At 43.9% G+C, this 17546-nt stretch overlaps 1 protein-coding gene across 3 annotated transcripts in view; it reads left to right on the forward strand.

The window, feature by feature from the left end:
- Positions 1 to 17546, forward strand: part of ARID1B (AT-rich interaction domain 1B) — a 938949-nt gene that overhangs the window by 557673 nt on the left and 363730 nt on the right. The gene's annotated exons all lie outside the window — the stretch shown is intronic.

Below are 17546 nucleotides of genomic sequence, written 5' to 3' on the forward strand. Positions count from 1 at the left end.
TACGGATTATAGCGGGGATTCGAGCGGACTTGCAGATGTGGTCCTTATTCTTATCCCAGTTTAACGGGTCGCTCCCGATTCAGCTTCCCGACGTCTCTTCCGTGGATCTCGAGCTGCAATCGGATGCTGCTGGCGGTGTGGGTTTTGGTCTTTATTGTCAGGGGGACTGGTGCGCGGCAGCGTGGCCTGAGGGTTGGCGTCAGGCGGGTATTACTCGCAATGTGACCTTGCTGGAACTTTTCCCCTTGTTGGTGGCGTGTGAGTTGTGGCCGGAGAAGTTACGGAATCGGCGTGTTATTTTCTGGTGTGACAACATGGGGGTGGTAGAGGTGGTGAACCGGCAAGCTGCGAAATGCTTGAAGGTGAACGCGGTGATGCGGGAACTTGTCTTACGCTGTTTGCATCTTAATTTATACATTCGGGCTCGCCACATCCCCGGGGTTCAGAATGAGCTTACTGATGCCCTTTCTCGATTTCAATTTTTGCAGTTCCGGCAGCTGGCGCCGACAGCGAAGACGGACGGGTCACCGATGCTGGAGCACTTGTGGAACCTGGTGGTGAGCGGATCTGGAGCCTGTTGCAGCAGTCCGTAGCTCCGGCTACTTGGACTCGGTGCAATCGGGGTTTTGTCACAGTGTTCAACTTTCTGCGTCCGCGGGGTTGGGTCCCCGGCCCTGTCACGAGGTCTTGTTAGCGGACTTCTTAGCTGATTCCCTTTCTGCGGGCTGTTCTCGTAGTGCAGCGGCGGGACATCTGGCAGGCTTTGCTTTCTTTTGTAGGGCCTTCGGGTGGTTCTGCCCAGTGACGGGATTTTTGCCACGCAGGATGCTGGCGGCCTGGGATCGGGTGGCTCCACGGTTGCCAGATTCCCAGTTGCCTATCACGCATGCATTGTTATCCCGCATCTTAGGGGTTTTGCCTGGGATTGCGCATTCGGGCTTTGAAGCTGGTTTATTTAGGGCGGCTTTTTCCTTGGCGTTCTTCGGGGCTTTGCGAGTGGGTGAGTGGCTTGTTCACCCGTCCGACTTACAGGGCATGCGCGGTCTCCTGCATAGTCAAGTGCTTCTGGATGGGGATACAGTGCGGTTATTCATCGCCCGGTCTAAGTCGGATCAGCTGAGCAGAGGGCGCACGATAGTATTGCACCGAGTGGAGGGTTGTACTTCGTGCCGCGTCCAATCTCTGTCTGCCTATATGGCAGTTCGACCTGATTCGGACTTGGCGTTGTTTCTTCATGCCAACGGCACTCGCCTTACTCGTTTCCAATTTCTGGCAGTTTTGCGTCGGGCTCTGGGTCATTGCGGCGTTGAGCCGATGCGCTTCGGCACGCATTCCTTTCGCATAGGGGCTGCTACCAGTGCCTTCGAGGCGGGGGTGCCTGCGGAGGTTATTCGACAGTTGGGTCGTTGGTCCTCGGATGCCTATCGTGGCTACATCCGTTCGTCGGGAGCCAGGCGGGGGGGGGTTCTCCGTCGGGTCAGTCGAGTGGGTAAGGGTGCTCCTGAGCCGGTAGGGGGATCCAGGGCAGCTTGGCGGGGTGGACAGTTTGGGAGAGGGGCTGTTTGCTTTTGGGGCCTGTTGGGTGGGTTCCATGCATGGCCTCCTGTTACTAACTTGTAAGGTGTCGGGGGACGTTGGCTTGACTGCTGGGCTTTGCTTTACAGGTGCCGCTCGACGGGTCCTGTCGGTTTGGATCATCGGGCACTCCTTCGTCCACTGGGCCAGGGAGCGTGCTGCGGTCCGACCGTGTGGTCAGCACTTGGGCCTTCGTCTTCGTGGAGTCTATGTCTCTTGGTGGGGACAGCGGGGTATGCGTTGGCACCAGCTGCTCCTTCTTCTGGACGATCTTCGTCGCCGTGCCCGGCGTCCGGATCTTTTAATTTTTCACCTTGGGGGCAATGATGTTGATTCACTCAGTGGAAAATTTTTAATTGATATGGTAATAGGAGATCTTGGAGTGATTCAAGGTTGGTTTCCTGGTGCTCGGCTCGTTTGGTCCGACATTATTCCGCGACCGAAGCGGTTGGTGTCGCGTAGATGGACCAGGGGGCTTATCAAAGTGAATCGACAAATTGGGAGGTGGGTGGACGCTCGGGGCGGGGTGCAGATCAGGCATGCTTGGGTTGATGTTTCTTGTTCAGGGTTGTTTTACAGGGATCAGGTACATTTGTCGGACATCGGGTGGGATCTCTTGCTCGATGATTTTGCTTCTTGTTGCGAACGCATGTTAGACCTCTAGCCGCAGCTCTGTTCATTGTGGGGGGGGGGCCTGTAACTAGTTTCAGGCCTGTGGCGGTATCCCGAGCTACTGGCTGCTGGTCTCATCATGGGATGAGTGATGGGCCGGCTGGGAGCCGTGCCTGGTGGGTCTGATGACTCTGGACAAGGAGGCATGTGGGGTCATGCCACCCCTCGGACCCTTGCTTAGACGGCAGGGTCGGGGGCCATTTTCATCTATGTCGGTAGCTCGGGATCAGGGTCATAATGGTGATACCATTGTGTGGGTTTAATCAGATAAACTGTTATATAATGCTGTTTGTATATGTTGTTTACTATATGTAAATGTTATTTAAATATGTTTATTTTACAATAAACAGGGCTGCGGCCAGGTTTCACCACTCAGGTATACGTGTCTTTTTGGAGGGGGGTTGGATTGGGGTTTCTAGGTTAGGATGGGTATGCTTCAGGGAAGCGGGCCGCTCCAGCTTCCGCTGTTAATTTCTTTCAGTTCCCCTTTGATCAGTACATGGCTGCCTGCATCAATATTGCTGCTGTTGCTGGGCATGCACTGAAACTGCTCCGGGAGGAGGGGGAGGGCGGTTAAGAGTGGGAACTGTCAGACCTGTGGGACTGGGGGAGTAAGAGATGCCAGGACCAATAGAGGAAGGGAGAAACATGCCTTCCTCGAGGGGGGGGTTGTATGAGTGCAGGAGGAGGGGGGAAGAGAGACAATAAGTTGGACATGGAGAGGAACCAAGATCACATAAGAGATACCAGACATGGAGAAAGCATAAAGGACACTAAGGATTGATGCTGGACACAGGGGGAAGGATAGGGACACAGAGAGAACAGATGCTGAACATAGGAAGAGGATGGAGACAGGTACACAGATATGAGATGCTGGGACACAACAGTTAAGGGACACAGAGGGAAGATGGAGGTGAAATTGGAGAGAGAAAAAAAATGTCAAATGTGTAGGAGATCCTAGAAAGAGGGGAAAACAGGGAAGAACATAAAGGTGATGAACCAAAACAAATGAAAACAAAATGATTAGAAAAAGGCAGAAAAAATATTTTATTCTGAATTTATTAATTGGATTATTTCAGCCTTGGAAAATGCATCTCCTTCTTTGATATATTGCATTTATCTTTTTCTACTATTGCTGTATACACAGAATCTGACTTCTTAAAGTTTCCAGTTCTATTACTGATCTGTGATCCCATGTTTCCTCTTTGTTAAGAGTCTGTCTGTGTTTTCCATGTGTGACCACAATGCAGTATTCTGCTAGCTTGTCGTTTCAGTGAGGTTTTCTGTTAGTGTTTAATTTCTGTGTAAGGATCTGTAGCAGTCTGACTTGTTCTGTTTTTCCAGCAGGAAGTAAATTGGTATTCTAGGGTGCTGCCTTTTTAAAGGTAATGTTGTTGCTTTATTATGACAAGTTTTCTGTAGAGGTCTAGAATGTGTTTGCTTTTGGTACAGTTTCGTTGAAGGATTAGTAGCATTATGCTATAAGATGTGATGCCTTGAAAAAGGATACCATAAAGCATTGTTCTTCTATCGCAGGGTGCTGGTCCGTAGAAAATTCCTGCCGGTCCGCGCGGTACGGCGAAATCGACAAGCTGCAATTCCCTGCTGATCCACAAAGGGCCGGCGAGATCATGGGGAGCCTCCTACAGTGGCTTTCTCCTCTCCCAACAGCTCTCCGTACTTGACAGCGCAGCGATTCACTTTGGCAGCCTTGGGGCTTTTGCTGAGTCACGGCTGTCTCTGATGATGCAACTTCCTCTTTCCTCAGAGGTGGCGTGACCCATCAAAGGACCCAAGGCTGCCTTAGTGAATTGCTGCGCTGGCAAGGAGCTGCTGGGAGGGGAGAAAGCCACTGTTGGAGGCTGGGAAGCTGCGGGACAAGTAAAAAAAAAAGGTACAGCTGCTACTGGACCTGGAGGGAGGGAGAAGGAGAGATGCTGCTGGAAGGGGAGGAGGGAAAGGAGTTTGGGAAGCTGCTGGACAAGGGAAAATAAAGGGGCAGCTGCTACTGGACCTGGAGAGAAGGAGAAGGAGAGATGCTGCTGGAAGGGGAGGAGGGAAAGGGAAGAGAGTTACTGCTGGACAGTAGGAGGAGAGAAAGGAGAAGGAAAAAAGGAAGGAAACAGCTGGTAGGGAGATTAGAGTAGGAGAAGGAGTCAGGGTGGAATGGAAAGATTAGATGAGGGAAAGGGGAGAGACTGAGGAATGAGAAAGTAGAGAGAGATTGATGTTGGTAAGAGGGTCAGCAGAGAAATGAGCAGAGAGGGACAAAGATGCTAGATGCTGGTGTAGGAAAGATAAAAATGAAGAGAGCAGTGAAGCTGGAATGAATCATGTAAAAAGGAGAGAGGGGCGCAGGCTGAATTGAAAGGGGAGAGGGGCATAGAAAGAAGACAGATACCATATGGAAGGGGAAGAGAGCAGACAGTGGATGGAAGGGGCAGATGCTGGATTGAAGAGACAGAGAGGGCAGACGCTGGAAGGAAGAGAGTGTAAAGAAGATGAAAGCAGAAACCAGAGACAACAAAAGATAGAAAAAATAATTTTATTTCTATTTTGTGATTAGAATATATCAGATTTGAAATATATATCCTGCTAAAGCTGGTGTTAAACATAGCTGGGGACTGCAAAGTCCAGGCAGTGGCTTAGGGCTCTCTCTGACCAGGGGGGCAGTTACCCTAGTTGCACTCCCCTAACCCTATTCCTGTTATGTGTGACTGCGGTATTCTGTTAGCATGATATTTCTGTGTAGCATTCTGTAATAATTTGGCTTATTCAGTTTTCTTGATAGTAGAGGAGGGGGAGACAGGATATTTTTTTATCCTTGCTCTGTATTATTTGTATTTGTAAAATGACAATTGTACTGAATATTGTTTCTTTTTATACTTTAATAAAATATATTCAATACTAGTATTTTAGCCCGTTACATTAACGGGTGCTAGAATATATGTCTGTCTGTCTTTATTTCTGTCTCTCTCTCTGTCCCGCTGTCTTTCTTTCTATCTGTCTCTCTCCCTGGCCCCCTTTGTCTGTCTGTCTTTCTGTGTCTCTCCTTGTCCCTGTGTCTTTCTTCTTTTCTTTCTGTCTCCCTTCCTCCCACTGGTGCTAGAATATATGTCTGTCTTTCTTTCTGTTTCTCTCCCTACCCCTGTCTTTTTCTTTCTGTCTCTCTTCCTCCTGCTGTCTTTCTTTCTGTCTGTCTCTCTCCCTGGCCCCCTTTGTCTGTCTGTCTTTCTGTCTCTCCCCCTGCCCCTGTGTCTTTCTTCCTATCTCCTTCCCTACTTCCCTGTGCAGCAGCCGCAGCATTCCCTCTCTCTCCATTTCCCTGTGCATCAGCATTTTTTCCCTCAGTCTAGCTTCTCCTGCCCCTCCTACGCTCACTACTTTTACTGACTGACTATCCACTAAAACTCTCCATAGGCAGGCTCTTTGGGAGAATACTCACAGAGGCAGGCTCCTGAGTGAGGGAGCGTCGACTCACTGAGGCAGGCTTTCAGGATTGCCTCTGCTCCCTCAGTCTGCAGTTTCCTTCCTGCCTGGGCTTGCCAGCTCCTCAATGAGGCTACGGCATGGGTGCTCTTTTTCTTACAGCTGCACCTCCCGGCTCGTCCCCTTCTCTCTTCCAGCCAGCTGCTCCCCTCCTGTCCGCCGACAAGACCACGAGAGAGAAGCCTGCACGGACCGAACAGCCCGAGCCCCGACCAGTTTAACTTTCCGGTGGCTCCTCTCACGATCACCGCCTTCTCTGACGCAGGAGCGGCTTGTGAGAGGAGTCGCTGCAGCGTCTTTTAAGTTAAAAATAAACTTCAGCCAGTAGGGCCTTATTGCGTGAGGTGGAGAGCAGGGAGGCTTGTCTGGCGCGCATGCGCACTCTTGCCGCCACATCCCGACAGATCAGGGATCAGGGAACACGGGGCGCGAGTGCGCATGTGCGCTTACCGTTTTATTGTTATAGATAAAATCATAACTGAGGCTTGTGTGGATGGGATCAAATGGTTTGCGGGGACCGAGCTCGCGGAGACGGGGCGGAAACAGGTTTTTTAAATTTCAGTCCTAGTAGTATGCCGGTCCACAAAATAATTATTTTATTTCCGCCGGTCCATAGGTGTAAAAAGGTTGAAGAACAAGGCTCCTTTTACTAAGCTTGATAGCGATTTTAGCGCTTGCTAAACCCACGCTACGCGGCTAGAACTAATGCCAGCTCAATGCTGGCATTAGCATCTAGTGTGCGTGGCATTGTAGCGCACGCTATTCTGCGTATTAATGCCCTAAAGCAGCTTAGTAAAAGAAGCCCTAACTGTCTCAATTTCTGTATAGCACCCCTTTCTTCTAAGTCCCCTCACTTGTTTCTCCATGCCTCCTTCCTCTACTACTCTCCCCTTCCTCTTTGATCTATTGCCTTGAGCCTATATAGGTATGTGCGACTCACAAATGGAAGATTAGATTAGATTAGGGATGCTTGTGATTCTGGAATTTTGTTTCCTTGAGTATAATTCAGACATTCCAGTAAGGGATGAAGAAGATAAATATTTACTGGGGGGGTTGTTTTAACTCCAAACTAGAGAATGACATGAGGACAAATTTGTCACCATCCCCGTGAGATCTATCTCCATCCCCCGTCCAGTCCCTGTCCCTGCCCCATCCCTGCAAGCTCTGTCCTCTTCTGCACAAGTGTTCAATACTTGCACATAGGACAACAGAACTTGCAAGGATGGGACAGGGATGGAGATAGATCCCTTGTCATTCTCTACTCCAGATCTTAACAGATCTTACGATCATTCCATGCAGGGTTTGGAGCCATGTTTAATTAAATTTGCTGCAGTTTCATAATGATCTTCAGAGGATGCATAATGCCCATACTTTTGTTTAGAAGACTCATGGCCCATGCTGTCTCCTGCTGCCAGTTTTCTCTTTTCCATTCCAGAAGACCTCTCTCACCCTTGTTTTCTTTGGAGATTAATTGGCAGGGAGAAAAGAAGACTGAAAAGGAGGCGAGAATCAAGAAAAATATAATCTTTCCCTTCTCCATCGCCAAAAATTACAGAATGCTAAGAAATTAAAATATACAAAAATATTTATATAATCCCTCTGAATCAAAAGAACAAAAATGAGCAAAAATCAGTTAAAGAAAAATTATTTTTTGTGTCTCCTAAACATTTTTAGTGTCTTTAATCTCTATAGCATGCATAAATATACTCTATTTAGTAGAAGAAAAATGTTGAGAATGTTATTGGAGAGAGTATGAGAAAAAATATAGTTGTGCTAGTCTGACATAATTAAAAATATTTGGGCATTTGATGGTTATATTTCACAGGTGGGTTGTTCCACTGCACTCAGAATTAGTGAAAGATCCAGGGGATCTAAATAAAGAAGCTGTGCAGTGAAGGTGAAGATGTGAGCTTTAAGTGACAGTGGCAGCTCAGATTGAGACTTAGATTTGTAGCACTGTGGTATCTTGTCAAATAAGAGCCCTCCAGTCATGGTACATCAGCCAACTTTTTCTGTATCATGTGCATTAGAGTGTATGCTAATTGCTGCTATTTTTGCTCAGGTTTACTTTATACAGATATTGCTCTTTTAAAATGTATTTTAAGCAAGCTTTGTGCAGATTTTTTTTTTTTTCTCACCGTTCAGAACTCCGGACTTCCTTTCTCTTATTCCAATAGATAAAATAGTTAAATATTTACTGAAAATCGCTTGAGCATTTCTGATCCATCATTAGTTATAAATCTCTCCAACAGGAATATTTTTTCCACATGGTATGGGGGTAAAGGAAATATATTGAATAGTAAAAACTCTGAAATTTGAGGCAAAGAACAGAATGTTAAAGTTCCCTGTTATGTGAATAACTGCCGCATTTGTCCGCTTGAATGAGCAAATAAAGATTAATAAATAAATGCAAACCAATATAGAAATCAAAGATGATACCTTTTTATTTGAAATTTTAAGATGTTATTTTTATTGATTCAAAAATACATTGGTTTAAATAGCTTTCAAGAACTGACACATCCTTCTTTAAATCAGACAAAACTAGAAAATGCAAGTGAATCATAAAAAAAAAAAAAGATTTCAATGATGGTCTTAAGGGGAAAAGTAGGTTGAGGAATGGAAAGTTGATGGGTGATCAGAAGCTAACAGGCAGTAGAATTTTATGGGTTCTAAAGTGTTGGAAGCCCTGATCTTTAAGTTCCAAAGAGTCATAAGAATTGTCATAATGGGACAGTCCATCAAGCCCAGTATCCTGTTTCCAACAGTGGCCAACCCAGATCTCAAGTACCTAGGTAGACCCCCCAAGTAGTAAAGCAGATTTTATGATGCTTATCCTAGGAATAAGCAGTGGATTTCTTGAATCTCAATAATGGCCTATTGACTTCTCTTTTAGGAAATAATCCAAACCTTTTTTAAACCTTGCTAAACTAACTGACATCACCGGCAACTAATTGCGGAGTTTAATTACACTTTGTGTGAAGACATTCTTTCTCTGGTTTATTTTAAATCTACTAATTAGTAGTTTTATTGCATGCCCTTTAGTCCTAGTATTTTTGTAAACAGCAATCAATTTGCATGTACCCTTTCCACTCCACTCAGTATATCACCCCTGAGCCATCTCTTCTCCAAGCCTTACCCTTTCATCATTTCCGTCGCCCTTGTCTGTATCTTTTCTAATTACGCTATATCTTTTCTGAGGTATGACGACCAGAATTGAACACAGTATTCGAGGTGCAGGCGTACCTTAGAGCGATACAATAAAAGGAGACATCTACTCAGGTGCTTTTTATAAATTCAAGTAGGCACCTACTTGAACATAATGGCCATACTAGACAGACTGATAGTTCATCTAGCCCAGTATCCTGCTTCCAACAGTGGTTAATCTAGGGCACAGGTACCTTTAAGAACCTCAGGTAGTAGCAAGATTCTTTGCTACAAATCTTAGAGACAGCACTGACTTTCCCCATTTCTATCTCAATAAAAGACTATAGACTTTTCTTCCAGAAACATGTCCAAATTCAGATATGCTAATTGCTGTTATTATTTCCTCTAGCAATGAGGTCCAGAGCTTAGATAGATTATGAGCCTGCCAGGACAGACAGGGAAAAATGCTTCAGTACCTGAATAAATTCCTGTACTGTATATACTGGAATATAAACCAAAATGTTGGGGTCACAAAAATGGCGAGCCACCACCTGACCATTTTGTACAACTATACTCTTTCTGCTGAACTACAGGGGTGTCCTCCCTTTTGAGGACAATACATGCCCCCACACCGGAGGCGCTGTCCACATACATGCCCCCACCCTCCTAGTCACTTATTCCCATATACCCATTGGTACGATTCCGCAGATTCACTGTATGTTGAACTGGGCTGAGCCTTGAGTATCTGCGCATGATTAAGGCCTACTGTCTTCTGCCTTCTCTGAGAATCTCGGAGGGAGCAAGAGTCAGCAGACCTTAAGCATGTGTAGATGCTCAAGGCTCCACTTGGTTCAACATACAGAAGATCGGCGGCAGCACAATCCATGAGTGTATGGAGGTCAGTGAATTGTCAGCGGCAACAGCACCAATGGGTATTTGGAGGCCAATGACTCAGGGGTTGGAGGCATGTATTGTGGATATTGGCTGCGGTGTGTGTTATGGATAGTGGTGCCCCTCCCCCCCATATGCAGGATAGTGACTAGTGGCTTACCTCAGGGGTGGGGGAGGTTGCCCGGGTGTTCCAATGACCAGTGTCAAGAACTTCTTCTGGGCAGCAGCAATAGTGTTCCGAATTCACTGCTCTTGGCATCGGGCCTTCCTCTCTGCCAGGTCCTGCCTTTGCAAAAACAGGAAGTAGAAAGGACCTGGCAGAGAGGAAGGCCCAATGTGACAAGAGCAGCAAATTGTGAAGGTTGTGCTACAAACTGGAGGATGACAAAGAAAGAGAGAGGGGAGAGAGAGAGAAATGCACCTGATTGAGGGGAGGGAGGGAAAAGGAAAACCAGGAAAGGGAGATAAAGGAGAGATGCCAGACCATGGGGAAAGAAAGGACGGAGGGAACAGGCCATGGAGGGGGAGGAAGAGATGCAAGGGCATGGGGGGGAGGGAAGGGAAGAAGACATAGATGCCAGACCAGGGAGAAAGGGATGGAGGGAGGGAAAGGAAAAAGAGGAGATATCAAAGCATGGAGGAGGAGGGAGAGATGTAAGGGGAGGAGATGAAGAGATGCCAGGTCACGCAAGAAGAAGGAGAGGTGGATGAAGAAGAGAGGAGAGAGATCCCAGGGCATGGGTGAAGGGAAGCAGATGGAGACAGGGAAGCAGATGCCATACCATGAGGTGAGTTGGGATGGGAAGGAAGGAAAGGAGAAGGAAGATATACCAGAGCATGGGGAGGGAATGGAGACAGAGAAAAATGGAAGGAACAGAAAAAATTGTGTTAAAACTTGTGGCAAGGATGTCTGGTCTTTGTAGACTGGCTCACCAGGATCACCCAAGTTTCTTTCTAATCTTGGTTTATATTTGAGTCAACCTTTATTCCTTCATTTTTTGGGGGGAAGGGTCACCTTGGTTTATATTCGGATCAGTTTATATTTGAGTATATATGGTAAACCGTTTTGAGCTCCCTTGGGAGAACGGTATAGAAAATTGAATAAATAAAGTGAAAAAATATTTTCTCCTATTCATTTTGAAAGTATTACCATGTAACTTCATTGAGTATCCTCTTGTCTTTTTTCTTTTTGAAAAAGTAAAAATATTGCTTGATATTTACTTGTACTACTTTACTCAGGATTTTGTAGACCTCTATCATACTTGTTTTTAGAAAATACTAGGATATATAGCAGAAAACATGCATACCTGGAGTGCAGGCGTAATCACTTATACCTGCTCAAGAGCAGGTGTAAAAGAAGGCATGTATTTTGTGAACATATATACACAGATTAAGGTATTTCAGAAATCTATGTGCTATAAGCTGAGTCCAGCCACACAGTCCAAACGCTACTCCTGTAAATGCCCCCTGGCAAAGTATATAGAAACATAGTAACATGATGGCAGAAAAGGCCCATCCAATCTGCCCATCCGTAGTAACCGTTATCTCTTCCTCTGCCTATCCAACACTTTCTTGAATTCAGACACAGTCTCTGTCTTCACCAGCTCTTCCGGGAGACTGTTCCATGTATCTACCACCCTTTCTGCAAACAAAGTATTTCCTTAGATTACTCTTGAACCTATCACCTTTTAACTTCATCCTATGCCCTCTCATTCCAGAGCTTCCTTTTAAATGAAAGAGACTCAACTAATGCACATTTACATTATGTAGGTATTTAAACGTCTCTATCATATCTCCCCTCTCCCGCCTTTCCTCCAAAGTATACAGATTGAGATCTTCAATTCTGTCCCCGTACGCCTTATCATGAAGGCCACACACCATTTTAGTAGCCTTCCTCTGGACAGACTCTATCCTTTTTATAAATTTTTGAAGGTGCGGCCTCCAGAATTGTACACAATATTCTAAATGAGGTCTCACCAAAGTCTTATACAGGGGCATCAATACCTCCTTTTTCCTACTGGCCTACCTCTCCCTATGCCACCTAGCATCCTTCTAGCTTTCGCCGTCACCTTTTCAACCATTTGGCCACCATAAGATCATCACATACAATCACACCAAAGTCCCATTCTTCTGTTGTGAACATAAGTTCTTCACCCCCTAAACTGTACCATTCCTTCGGGTTTTTGCTACCCAAATGCATGACCTTGCATTTCTTAGCATTAAATTTTAGCTGCCAAATTTCAGACTATTCTTCAAGCTTCGCTAGGTCTGTTTTCATATTATTCTGCATAGAGGCAAATCTTACCTGACAGCCCTTCAGCAATATCTCTTATAAAAATGTTAAAAAGAACAGGCCCAAGAACAGAACCTTGAGGCACACCACTGGTAACATCCCTTTCCTCAGAGCGATCTCCACTGACCTCTACCCTCTGTCGTCTTTCACTTAACCAGTTCCTGACCCAGCCCATCACTTTGGGGCCCATCCCAAGAGCATTCAGTTTATTTATTAGATGTCTGTGTGGAACAGTGTCAAAGGCTTTGCTAAAATCTAAGGCACATACTTTTATAACATTCAGCAGTTTGTGAGAGTCATTTAGACACACAAGGTGCCAGATTCAGAAAATGGCAGTCAAATTCAGGTGTTGTGAAAAATCCACATTCCTGTGTCCAGCTTTGGGCACAAGAGCATAAGCGAGCTAAAACTTGGTATAAATCCTGGTATGCAAGTTGGACGTGTATCCCTGGTATTCTATAACTCTGCATCTAAATATTTGGAATACCCCTGACCCGCCCATGCCCCTTCCAGTTTGCACATGACATAATTTGGTCACTCATAGCATGCAGGCAGATATATACATAAATCTAAATTAGGGCCAATTAGCTTCAATTAATGCCAATAATTGATTAGGTCATATGTGCGTGTGGGCCCTGTGTTAAAATATGGACGATCTACTGTATATAGAATCTGGGAGAATTTACAATAATCACTCCTTCTAAGGACAAATGGAGGATCTGTTTCTTTTTTCCCCTCCCCTTGTTTTTCCTCTTTTATGTTCTTTTATTTTAAGATTGTAGTTCTTCCCTTTCTTCCTCTTGTTTATGTACATCCAAAATGTACTGTTTTGTCATACAATTAGCCCCTGTGCTGTCTTTATCTGTTAATTTTAACTATAATTTATATATTTTAATGTATACCACCTAGAAACTTGATTAGGCGATATAATACATTTTTAATAAACTTGGAAACTTGGACTGTTAAAATTTTCTTTTGCTTATCCTGATCATTGATGTAGTGGTGTGGTTTTGAAAAGTGCATCCCATCAGACCCAAAGTGCCTGCAGTAATTTTAAAGCCAGGTTCTTTTTAAGTTCTTCCTGTCTGTGAATAGATCATCATCTGATTAATTTGCTAGTGGCTGATTACTGAAGAAGTCTCTATCCCAAAAATAATAGCATTGGCTAGAAGGAGCTGAGCTCTAACTGAGCTCTATGCTGCTGGGTTTTATCTAGAGCTTTTTTTTTTTAATGAAATATGCAGTTTCTTTAAATTTCTGAGCCTTCATTGCTGAGAGCTGAAGAATTTTGGTAAAGATAGTCACCGTTCCCACAAGTTTATTACATGTCTACAAAATGCCTACTATAATTTCATTATCCATATACACCTGTTTAATTTTCTGGTTTATAACTTCTCACCCATTGTCTATCATAGTGGTTGGCAAATCTATTGTGAGGGACTCCCTAGCCATTCAGGATTTCCAGATATTTGGAATGGATAGGCATGAGATTAAAACAATTATCCTGAAATCCAACTGATTGGATCCCTCCAGGACAGGTTTAGGAACCATTGGTCTATCTTTTCCTCTAATAGAGCACTGAACAGTGTACTTACTGCTTGGTGATGACTCAGTAAGAAATTGAGTTGTGCAAGAAGGAAGTAATTCTATAACCATGCACTTATAATTATTTATATATTTAAAAAATTTCTAGACCGCATAATACCTACGCAGTTTACATAAGAACGCACACAAAAAATTTAACAGTACATACAATTTCATTAAGAAAAAGCTCTTTGCTCTTCAAAAACTATCGCATCACACAAAAGCATTCACAAACAATTGTGTTTTCAACAACTTCTTAAAGCCTAGTCTAGTTGCACATAAATGCACTTCAAGGCATTTCAAAGTTTTACCCCTAACCCCCCCCCCCCCTACAGACAGCATGGCATCACTAATCCTAGAGCAGTGGTTCCCAACCCTGTCCTGGAGGACCACCAGCTAGTCAGGTTTTCAGGATAGACCTAATGAATATGCATGGAGCAGATTTGCATGCCTGTCATATCTATTATATGCAAATCTCTCTCATGCATATTTATTAGAGTTATCCCAAAAATCTGACTGGCTGGTGGTCCTCCAGGACAGGGTTGGGAGCCACTGTCCTAGAGTGAGTAATTATTCTGTTGCTACCCGAGTTCAATACTATTTTCTGACCTTAGACTCCTTCTGGGGTGATACATTTCAAACAACCCTTGCAATACAGTAGGTGGAGATATATGATACAACACCTGGTGCCCAGAGGGCAGTTGATAGGAGCCTATTGTATCAAGGAATATAGATGTCTATTTTCTGTTATAGTATATTAGCATAATAGCAAAAATGTGTGCCTCTAATCTAGGTGAGAGAACATGCCAGTTATAGAGCTAATGTATGTATGTGCATCTAAGTTCCTGTGATATGCTCATAACTGCATCCTTCCCATGGTCCGCATCCATGGAGGATCCATGAAGGTATGCACACCTTCAAACTATACTCTATATAAGGTACTTACGTGCCTAGCTACAGAATAGTGCTTAGACAACATTGGTATATACATGCTATGCATGCATTTTAATCATGTAACTAATGTGTAAATGTTAACCTGTTTTGTAGAATTATTCCCAAAGGGATTACACCATAGGACAGAAGAAAAAAAATGAAAGGAGGAAGATATTGGCTGTTGTTGCCCTCTTCTGGTACATAGTTGTAGTAGGTGACTGTACTGACAGAGAAAGCATGTCAAGTCAAGTTAGAGAAAAAATGCCTGGAAAAAGTTATATGTACAAAATTGCAACTTTTCTTTCCTCTTGTTGGGTATAATGCCAATATATAAACATGATGATAATTTATTTGACTTTGCCAAAGGACATTTTTGGAATATTTCATTTTCTAGTGTGTTGAAGAAATAGATGGTTCCTTTGGGTTTGCATTTTTCAGTTTTCAAATTTTGCTTTCAAAAATATCTATGTGCAAAGGCATTCTTCTTCTGAAGCTAAATTGCCCGGTTTTGTACTGTACCTTGAGATGCATTAAAGTTATTGTTTTACTGTATGAAAGGTTTATTACTTATACCCTTCCAGAAAAAAAGATGGAGTAGTCAGATGAGCCCTAAATCTCAGCCATTTACAGTTCTTGTTAGAAGATGCTGGTTTGCCTCAAGAACATATGGATCGGTAGTATTTATCTTTTTACTGAGCAGAGTTCAGGTTTATAATGTGCCTACCTCATTTTTATGCCTTCAGGAGAGTTTCAGGATGTTAGAATGCAGATTAGAATATTTGATATTAAAAGCGTGTGTCTTTCCTTTCCCCTTTCACAATGCTTTTTTAGAACAATATGGAGCTCATTTTTAAAAGAGAAAAATGTTCCAAAATTGATATAACATGGAATTTGGATGTCTCTTCTCCCCTCCCACTTATTACTAAACCATACTAGTAGCTGTATGTTTTAGCAATAAAACTCTCCACTGGGTTATTGTAAATTTTGAATATTTTGTCATATCTTAGCAAGTAACCCCCCCTTAACTAATCCGTAGCGTGGATTTTAGCGCCAGCCATGGCAGTAACAGCTCCGATGCTCATAGAATTCCTTTGAGCATTGGAACTGTTACCGCCTTGACCTGCTCTAAAAACCGTGCTGCGGTTTACTAAAAGGAGCGGGGGGGGGGGGTGTTGTTTGCTAAGATATGACAAAATATTCAAAATTTACAATAACCCAGTGGAGGAGTTTTTTTGGGTTTTTTTTAGCTAAAACATGCAGCTAGTGAAATATAAAGTGGTGTGACAATCTTTTTCCAAGTGTATATCCGAAAATTTGATCAAAACTTGTTTTCCATAAAGACTAGATCAGATTTAGATTATGTGTCGAAACATGACAGCAGATGACACAAGAGACACAGGAGACAGAACAAGACACAAGAGACAGAACAACTCATCTCATCTGTTCTCACTATGGTAGAACAATGGACTACGCAGTTCAAACTAAAATTAAACCCAGAAAAAACTAAGTTTTTCCTCGCAAGTCCCAACCACAAACTAACGAATACCACTCTGCAATTAAACGAGCTAACTTACCCAATCAATTCTACCATTACAATTCTTGGAGTCATCCTGGACCGTTGCCTGACTTTTGAAGACCATACCAATGCCCAGGTCAAAAAATGCTTTTGGACCCTCTGGAAACTCCGTCAACTCTCCATCAAACACTACTTCGACCTCCCCTCCTTTTGATTGCTGGTCCAGTCCCTAATCTTAAACACCCTAGATTACTGCAACATCATATATTTGGGATTCTACAAGAAAACCATTAAACGTCTGAGAATCATTCAGAAGATCGCCGTCTGCCTCATCTATGGCCTCAAAAAGTCAGATTACGGTAGCCCTCTCTACAGAAAACTTCACTGGTTGCCAATAGAAGCAAGGGTCATCTTCAAGTTCGCCTGCCTCTGCTTTAAAACCTTAACGGGCTCATCCCCGATCTACCTGTCACGCCACTTTGTGTTTCCAGGCACCACCCGCACACGCAGTTCCTTCCTGTTTGCCTACCCCTCCCCGAAGGGATGTGTCTACAAAAGATTCCTTGACAAAACTCTCTTATTCCAAGCTGGCAAATGGAATGATTGCCTGACCACCCTCATCTCATATGCTCCATCTTACCAATCCTTCAGGAAATCACTCAAAACATATCTCTTTGATAAATTTCTCTAACTCCTTCCCTCCTTGCTATACTACTGAAACACAAGCCGTACCTCTTTCTTTACCTGATTTTCCCTTTCCTCTCTCTGCATACCTAAGTACTTCATTTCCTCCGGTTTTACCTATCCCCTCTCGGTACTCTCTTGTAATTGAAATTTGTTATTAATGTACTTGTCAATATTTATCTGTATCATCGCTGTATATGTACAGTCTCTTTCCCTGTAAACCACTCTGAACTGTTTGTGGTATTGCGGTATACAAAAATAAAGTTATTATTAGTTATTATTATAAAGACTATACAGGGAAGGGGTAAAACACGGACCTCGCGGATCTAAAACCGCATGTTCTTAAAAATCTGAGGTCCGTGCCACTTGTAGTTAGTTTCTGGCTCTGACAGACCTCTATGACAATTTAGTGCTGATGGATACGTCTCAGCATAGGGAGAGAAAAGTATTAGGATCCGTCAGCTCTAAAATGTCATAGAGGTATGTCAGAGCTGTGGACCTCAGATTTTTAAATATACTGGGGCTGCAGGAAACCAGTTTAAAGGATTCGTTTTAGAGCCGCTCCAGCACTAGACTCTGGCTCTGACAGACCTCGATGACATTTTAGCGCTGATGGATCCTAATACTTTCCCCTCCCCATGCTGAGACGGATCCGTCAACACTAAATTGTCATAGAGGTCTGTCAGAGCCAGAAACTAACTACAAGTGGCATGGTCCTCAGATTTTTCAGGACGTTCGGTTTTAGATCCGCGAGGTCCGCGTTTT

Source organism: Geotrypetes seraphini, chromosome 3, assembly GCF_902459505.1.
Source record: "Geotrypetes seraphini chromosome 3, aGeoSer1.1, whole genome shotgun sequence".
NCBI classification, from domain to species: Eukaryota; Metazoa; Chordata; class Amphibia; order Gymnophiona; family Dermophiidae; genus Geotrypetes; species Geotrypetes seraphini.